Source organism: Anser anser (assembly GCF_964211835.1).
Source record: "Anser anser genome assembly, chromosome: 5".
NCBI classification, from domain to species: Eukaryota; Metazoa; Chordata; class Aves; order Anseriformes; family Anatidae; genus Anser; species Anser anser.
The window spans coordinates 67069891-67078950 of NC_139725.1; the positions used below are offsets into that span (position 1 = coordinate 67069891).

At 40.7% G+C, this 9060-nt stretch overlaps 1 long non-coding RNA gene across 1 annotated transcript; it reads right to left on the reverse strand.

Moving 5' to 3' along the window:
* Positions 1-712: 712 nt before the first annotated feature.
* Positions 713-7893, reverse strand: LOC310901112. Its single transcript, XR_014585611.1, has 3 exons — positions 7762-7893; positions 5963-6173; positions 713-3766 (listed from the first exon to the last, which is right to left on the reverse strand). It is a non-coding gene; the product is annotated as an uncharacterized lncRNA (long non-coding RNA).
* Positions 7894-9060: the final 1167 nt, after the last annotated feature.

Below are 9060 nucleotides of genomic sequence, written 5' to 3' on the forward strand. Positions count from 1 at the left end.
CACCTCGATGTCCTTCTTGTAGTGAGGGGTCAAAACTGAACACAAGATTCGAGGTGTGGCCTCACCAGAGCCAAGTACAGGGGGACAATCACTTCCCCAGCCCTGCTGGCCACGCTATTTCAGATACAAGACAGGATGCTGTTGGCCTTCTTGGCCACCTGAGCACACTGCTGGCTCATATTCAGCTGGCTGTTGATCAATACCCCCAGGTCCCTTTCCAACGGGAAGCTTTCCAGCCACTCTGCTCTCATCCTGTAGTACAGCATGGGGTTGTTGTGCTCGAAGTGCAGGACCCAGCACTTAGCCTTGTTGAACATCATACAGTTGGCCTCGGCCCATCGGTCCAGCCTATCCAGATCCCTCTGCAGAGCCTTCCTACCCTCAAGCAGATCAACACTCGTATCTAACTTGTTGTCATCTGCAAACTTACTGAGGGTGCACTCAATGCCCTCATCCAGATCATTGATAAAGATATTGAAGAGATCTTGGCTTGTATCAGGGACAGTGTAGCCAGCAGGTCCAGGGAGGTAATTGTCCCTTTGTACTCTGCTCTGGTGAGGTTGCACCTCAAGTTCTGTGTTTGGCTTTGGGCCCGTCACTACAAGAAGGACATTGAGGCCCTGGAGCATGTCCAGAGAAGGGCTACGAAGCTGATGAAAGGTCTGGGACACAGGTCCTGTGAGGAGCAGCTGAGGGAACTGGGGGTGTTCAGTCTGGAGAAGAGGAGGCTCAGGGGAGACCTTATCACTCTCTACAACTACCTGAAAGGAAGGTGTGGGGAGCTGGGGGTCGGCCTCTTCTCACATATAACTAGTGATAGGACTAGAGGGAATGGCCTCAAGTTGTGCCTGGGGAGGTTCAGGTTGGAAATGAGGAGACATTTCTTCTTAGAAAGAGTAGTCAGGCATTGGGATGGGTTGCCCAGGGAGTTACCGTCCCTGGGGGTGTTCAAGGAAAGGTTGGACATGGTGCTTAGGGACATGCTTTAGTGGGTGACATCAGTGGTAGGGGGATGGTTGGACCAGCTGATCTTGGAGGTCTTTTCCAACCTTAATGGTTCTATGATTCTATGAAATGTGAAGAATAGAAAGATTATTTTGAAAAGATTTTTTTTTTTGGTTTTATTACTAGATGATCATTAGCCTTTCAACAACAAAGATGTGGTCATGCAAAGACTGTTCTTTTCTTCCTTGTTTTGCTGTCAAAGTTTCTGAAGAACCTGATCTTAGTGAATGATGCTCTTTCTTTCCAAATACTGCAAGAACTCTGACTTTTGTGAAATATAATTCTATCTTCAGGAGACAGAACACACATTCCTATATTACAAGAGACCACACGCTAATTAACAGCATTATACATTTATGAACCAATTATCATATTTACATGGGAAAAGTGCATCCTACATTTAATTATAACATAAGGTCTCACTTGAATAAGCCTGTGATTGAAGCAAAGCCCAGTGCACCTTATTAGCATTTTGCAACTGCAAGTCAAGACATTTAGTCAAGTGCATTATTGTGAGAAACAATCTGCAGCCAATAACACAGGCCCAGGCAAGGATATCAGTGAAGTACCATTTTTATTTGCGATTGCAATGGCGGGCACCTGCAAGCAGAAGCACACAGCAGAAGTACATCATAAACCTTATACACCCTATTACCCTACACTTGATTCCTCCTATTTTCTCATTGGCTAAATACTACAGGTTCACAACCTACTTGACAGTTGTTACTATACCATATATGTACAATTTTGTTTGACCAACCTTTAATTTCTCCTTTTCTCCCTTTTTTTCTTCTTTTCTCATGACTCGAGGGGCCCATGATTTGTTTTTGTTTTTGTTTTTGCTGATTCCACAACTGCTTGTCTTGTTTTTCTTAGCCATCCTCCTTCTTTTGGGACAGTGAGACCTTCCACTGTCACTTATCTGCTTGACATAGCCCCCAGTTATGCCTACGCAATCACTTTCAAACATGCAAGGTTAGTGGAATGTTCCACTGAAAAAACACAACTTTAATTCTCACAATTCTGTAGCTTCCTTCCCTAGTGCTATCCGTAATATTAGCATGGTTAAGTCCTAACCATTGTAGCAAAAGGGATGTCTTGCCCTGATTCAGTAAATACTTCTCATTTCCCGCAGGACGTACTCCCTGTTGTGTTTCACTCAGAAAGCACAATGTCTGGCAACTCAGAAAGCACCACGCTGACAAGTCTTGGTCAGGTGAATATGTGACAGAGCAACCATGGCCTATCTATGCCTAGCACACAGAAAATAAATGACATGCACCCAGGTAACATGAAATTTCCAGTTTCAAACAATAACTTTTTATTAAAAGTTCAGTCTTTCTTACTGAACAGCTATAGGTAAGTGAGAGGAAAAGAAAAGTAATTATTAACCTTAACTTTCTTTAAATGCAAAGCTGATGCACATATGGGGGACACTGTTCTCTTCGCATCAATGAATATAAACACTGAATGGACAGGTGTTATTTGCAGGGCATTTCCGTCTCAAGACTTGCAGGGATCTCTCAGAGCAGAGGCATTAATGTTATGCATTACTGTGAAGGCCAGTTTGGGATGAAGTTTGCTCTAACCACACATGGAGATGGCTCTGCTTTGGCCAGTTATAATACATGCCTTCTTCATTCCTTCATACTATTTAACATGGAATGATCATTCCTCACAGAAGCACTGTTGTTTAGTTAAATAAAATAATTTCAATCCGATCTAATTAGAAATTCACAAAAAAATAACTTTTTCTGAACCTGAGCTGGTCAAAATAATGAGTAAAGACAGATATTCTCTGGATACCCCGTGATAAATGAATACAAAAATACACATCTGGCCATCTAGCACAAGAAATTGCTAGCTTTATTTTATTGATGCCTGCTGTATCTGAAAGCATTCTCTTGGTCCATGTTTTTGTCATAGTGTTGTTATTAAGGATTTGCAAAATTACATGAAGAATTAAATTGCCATATTGGAAAGGTCTTTTGCTGCCACAAATCAGCATACATCTATTCACAGCACCCACAGTCACAGATTTCTGTGGATCTCACCACAAGCGCAAAATTTATTTCTGCAACTCGACTGTGTTATATGATGAGACAGTTGCTGTGTATATTTTTTAATTCCTGAACAGACTAGGCAGGTGGAGCATGAGAAGGAGCAGTGGCAGTGGAGCGGCTGGTCTCCCCGTGGAGGGTGCCCTGGCCATCCAGCCCAGAGGACATGAGTAGCACAGGACTCAGACACCTCACCTACCAAGTGAATGCTCAAACAAAGTTCGTCAGAAAGCAATCCTGTCCCCAAACCCAGAACGAAGGGTGTAGGAACACAAACCTGGAAGCATTTGGTTCAGTGCCCTCACATACAGAAGCCTTGCAAGTATTACCACAAGTCAAATGAGTTCTGTTTAAAACTCAGAAGATTTTGTCCATGGCACCAGCACGAGGCTGCTCCAGAGGATTAGGTCTAGTCAAGACAGTTTTCAATTTGTTTTCAGGAGCTGAGAGATGTCAAGATATTTACATCTATGAAATCCATGATGACAAGCTTCTTACCCAAATGAGTAACTTTATTTTTCCAGCTGTATTAATGATCCTTCTGGGAAGCCAGTCTTTATTGACTTCTTCATTATTTCTTAGTGCCACTGCCCAACTTTCACTCTGTTTCCAGCCATTTTCATCAACATATCAATATAAAATGTTATCTCTTCCCTCAAAAGTGGTGTTCTGCCTGTGTAAGTTCCACCCTTGTTGCACATCTGAAAGGAATAGAGATGAAAAGATGTTTTTAAGTCTCTTAAAACAGTCATAAGTGAGTCATTCAAACTGATAGCATCACAGGGAAGCCTGGTGCCACATCTATCTGGAAAATACATGAGTACCTGAGAACAAAAAATCATAATATCTGGCTCTGAAATTAATAATACCTGCTTCTTCTGCTGCTCCTGCTATTGAAATATATTCAATTACATTTTTGGCAATTCATAGATAAGGAATGGAGCAATACTTTAATTTTCTCTGAAGCAGATTATATATTTTAAAAGCTCTATAAACATGAGTCTTCCAAAGTACAGTCATTGTTCCTGTAGGCATTAATGTTGCAAACTAAGTAATAAGGCTTCAAGCACTAATCAAAAAATTCAGAATTGCAAGTTGGTAACAAACAACCTGAAGCCCAAATAGCTTTTAGCACTAAAAATAAATCCATGCTTTTCTAGGATCTCTGTGGACTTTTGTAGCTTCCAGACCATAAATATTCTTCCATTTTAGCTTTCAGATTAGTTACTGTTTATGTTGCTTCAACATCTGTGAAAGAATCTTCCCTGGTACAGGAAGCTAATAGGTTTGCAGACCTTCTGGCTGGTGAGGTCTAGTGATGCCTGCAGAGCTAGCTCATCTTTAAAACGTCGTCCTAGTACCTTCTCCCGATTTATTACTGTAATGTGTTTTTAATTGAATCCACTGAAAAAAATTTAAGTAAAACAGCAAGATATGAAAAATGCAGAAGGACAGGGAAAACAGTAAACAGCAGAAACAGGAAAACAGCTGTTAGCCAGGCAGAAGGAAGATTGTACAGAAAGAGAGCTACTAAGACTTAATTTAATGTTGCTAGAAATCAGTGATAGAAAAAACCACCATTTCTATTTGCAATAAAATCACCAGAGTCAGAGCTGATTTTGCACAGCATGGGCAATGCCCAGATCTGGGGTGCTGTGGCTAGGGGTTCCCCTGCAACAGTCAGTGCTGGTGCTTGAAAAGACCTGCAAGATCATCAAGTCCAACTATTAACCTGACCTACCGAGTCCCATCACTAAACTCCATTCCTCAATGCCACATCCACACAACTTAAATACCTCCAGGGATGGGGACCCCTCCACTACTTTCCTGTGGAGCTCATTACAATTCTTGACCACCCTCTCTGTGAAGAAACTACTCCTACCGTCCAATTTAAACCACCCCTGTTGCAACTTGATACCATTGCACTTTAAAAGCACTTTTGCTGAAATTTTCCAAAGAATAAAACTTCCATTTATGCATGTATTTTAGTTTGCTAAGGGATATCAGCTGTTGACTAAATCCCCCAAAACCATCACTTTATGCTGATGTTTTTTCAGATAGGAATGGGTCAGCCTAGACCGTTCCCCTTGGCATCTCTTTGCTGAATTCCACACTACTGTCATAGTAATCATCCAATGACACAAAGATGAGTAGAAATACTATATAGTTTCACAAAAGTAAGCTCTAAAGAAATACTCTTTGCTCCTTGCTTTGCTAGTATCTTTTGAACTGCATTTTTAAGAGTTGCTCAAAGTATAACACATGACCTGCAAGAACATCACTTATCACAAGCTGTGCAGTGCTGTTGGCAGCTATGGCAAAAACAGACTGCTGCAGCTGTGATGTTTACTGATGGGCCAAAACATGTCCTGGAGAAAAACACCATTATTTCTTTCTCAAACAAAAGCAGTGATCCCTAAAGCTACAGACGATTTCTGAAATGCCTGTTTAATGTAAACTGTAAACAGGATTACTTGCCACTAGTTTCGGATAACAGAATGTTTAAAGGGATTTGGTCTAAATAGTGGACATAGAGATGGGGCACATTTAAGGAAGGTGTTAGTGGAATTAATGCACAGCTCCCCATCACTGTTCAAGACTACTAAGTGTGCCGATAGTGCAGGATGTGGTCAGAGGCCTCTGAGCACCATGTCTGAGCATGCTGCTTATATCGCCCTAGAACAGTACCTGAAAGTTGTGTCCTGCCCCAGACCTGCTCTCAAGAACCAGACCTCTTTTCTGAAATGCCCAAAGGACTGGCCACTGTCCCTGTGCCCATGGGGCAAGACAAGGCTCAGCTCCACAGGTCTTGCGTGGTGCACATGCGGATGAGGTCTGGTATTGCAGGCAGTGCTTGGTCCCACCAGAGACTCTATAGGACACGGTGACATGCGTACCTGCACCTTAATCTCCATGTGCACTGTTCAGTGTTGCTGGCTTCTGCCAAGGAAGGAACCTTCAGCTGCACTTGATGGGCCACTCAGGAGCTCACTTGACGTATTCATACATCACATGGCATCTTGAACCTCCTGTCCTGCAGAGTTAAGTAGCCAGCAAGGAAAGCATCTGTCTTCAGAGCAACACTTCAGGTGTAAGGACAAGTCAGCCCTGATTAGGTGGGTGATTAACATTATTTGCTTATTTTTTCAGGTCAGTTTAATATAAAAAAGTTGTTCTGGTTTCTGGTGCCAATCTAGCTGAGGACAATACAATGAAACTAAAACAAACTAGAAAAAAATGCACATGTAAACTAGAAAGGAATGCATTCACGAGACTAATAAAACAGAATTATAACAAATGCTTAAGAAAAATATTCAAATTCCCCTACCCTATGTGAAAGTCAAGGAATTTGAAATACTGTTTTGAATTCATCTTGAGTCAAGTCACATGTAAGAAACGGACTTTGGTTTTACTCAAGTGGAGGAAGTTAATGAATCCAAACCCAGAGCAACATAATATTAAGTCTATAAAAGGTCAGCACAATAAAATCATATCAGTAACGCTTATTATCTGTACTGCTTATTCTATCTGTTTCAATTGGTATAGGTAAATAACTGAAAAATGAATGCAACTACGTATGAGTTAGACATTAAATGAAGCACATATCAACAATTATCACTAACTTTTTAAAGCTAGTATGTCTTGCAGTATACACAGAGGATGTCACGTCTTTTTTCCATGTGGTCACTTTACAGTTCACAGCACTTCATTCCACCATCCAGTTGGGTACACCTGTCCCAGCAGCAGTTCTAGATTTATTCTGTCTCTTGGATGTAGGTTTACTTATCTTTCTGACCAAAAGCTATAAGTTGCATTCCCTACCGGTATTTTGACAGCAAATACATTTCCTCCATTTCTCATTGCTTTTACCAGGGTTTGGTCAATACATCCCTTTGGTTGACTGCAGAACTTTAACACAGTATTTGATTTCTCATTTCACTTTGGTTAAGAATCATGTGGGATTATTTTGCCATAACTTAAAAAAAAAAAAAAAGTTAAAATTTTGTTCATTTGTGATAACATTCTTCTCAGTTCTCTGTCCCAACTATCTAAAATTTTTCTATAGGCTTTCTGAAGAAACATTTCTGTTGACAGTATTTTTCTTCATCTACATATTCTTTTGTTTTATTGACTGTGACAGTAACTCCAGCTCCTGTTAGCTTCTGTAATATCACCACACAAGATCTGGACATTTTTTTGTGAAACTCCATTATTATCATTAATCTGCTTTGCCAGTTCCTCATTATTATTTGATCTGGCTGGCTTGCAGCAGCAGTTCCTATACTTCTACTAAGCCCTAACATATAACATTTTTGTTTACATTCACAGTAAGAAGGGTCCTTGCTGGCTCCTGTTGTCTGCTGCTCTCTCTTTAAAAAAGAAGCCACTAGAGCTGGGGTAGAACTAATGTGCCATTAAAAAACAAACAAACACACAAACAAAACAAATAAAACAAACAAACAAACAAAACAGTTTGTGTCAGGGAAAAAAATAAACTCAGAAAAGTATTGTTTTCTGAAAGAAAAATGATACAGAACAAGCAATCTTGGTAGGATTCTGTTTCTCTCCATTATCCAAGCAAAGTGTCATCCAAAACAGTTTATTTCCAGGAAATATGACAGATATTTAACGTTCTAGTGTCACTCAGGGAAAAATCCACATCCAGACAGACATAGCCATGTATGCGCACACCCACCTTCCCTGCCCTCACCACAGGCGCTGAAAGCAGTGAGTTCATGCAATGAATCCAGCTCTCAGGAGCATCCACATCTCTGAGGTACCTGGGGGTTTATTTGAGGAGTTCATGCATGGGTGCACAAGACATCTTCAGAGGGGAACCCCAGGGACACACCTCTGAGAAAAATAGGGGAGAAAATTTCACAAGCACAGCAGGTTCCCTGCCAGAAGGGAAATCCCTCAGCAGGGGACTAAGAGCTGATATTTGAATTGCACAAAATAGAAAGACGACCCCCATCAGAAATAGCTAAATAAGGAATTGGGAAATATGTTCTTTTGAACATTAGATTGCTCCTATGAATAATCAGACAGACAAAACATCAAAGTAGGACATTAGACACATTTTTTGGTTTCTATCTTTCCTTCTTGCTATAGATATAATGATTTTCACAGTACTTTTCAACAGAGGAAATGTGAACTGGATGCTCTCAGTAATCTGATTGCTTGCTCATATAATCATATTGTGAAGATAACAGTAATGCTGTAAAAGGGGGGGAAGTAAAAAATCCAGACCCATTTCACTCTCTCCCACTACTCAAAATGTAAATGTCATGCTTAACATGTGCACAAATATATGAAGGAATAAATTTTGCATATCTTTTAGAAGATAAATTCACATATGCATCATTAACAGCACAGTTTCCCACTAGAAGTACTTTACATGCCCTGAATCAGGCACTGCAGTAATATCCAATGAGTGGTGTGATATCAGAGAGCAGCACCCACTGAGTATTTGACATTACAGAGCTTTGAGAAGAAATAGGAGCTTCAGGAATCCAAGGCAGAGTCCTCTCCTGGCTCTGAGCTAGTACCAAGCAGCACTGGGCTCTGGCTTAGGGCAACCCTGCTCCAGGTTGCACTCTGCCATGGCATCCCTGACTGTGCAAGCCTTCTGGAGCAAAGACACAGAATAAAACTTAGAGAAAGGCAACAGACGGGACTAACCAATGAGCTACTTTACATAATTTGTCCACTCATTTGAGATGAAGAGTTTCCCTTTCTTTCTCATACCTCCTGGGAGCATTAAGAGAATAGATGGTCTTTGCTACAATAAATATTACCAGCAGTAGCAGCTATTGTAATCAGGAGGGCATCTTCATTTGCCTTCTCTGGTAAACCTTGCAGAAAATGCCAGTCATGTGTTTATGTGTGATTTCCTAACTTGTAGCCATTTTTAAAATGCTATGTTAAAAAACACAAACTTGTGGATTTATTCGCTTATTCTGTTTTCTATTTTTCTTGTGCATGAAGTAGGACT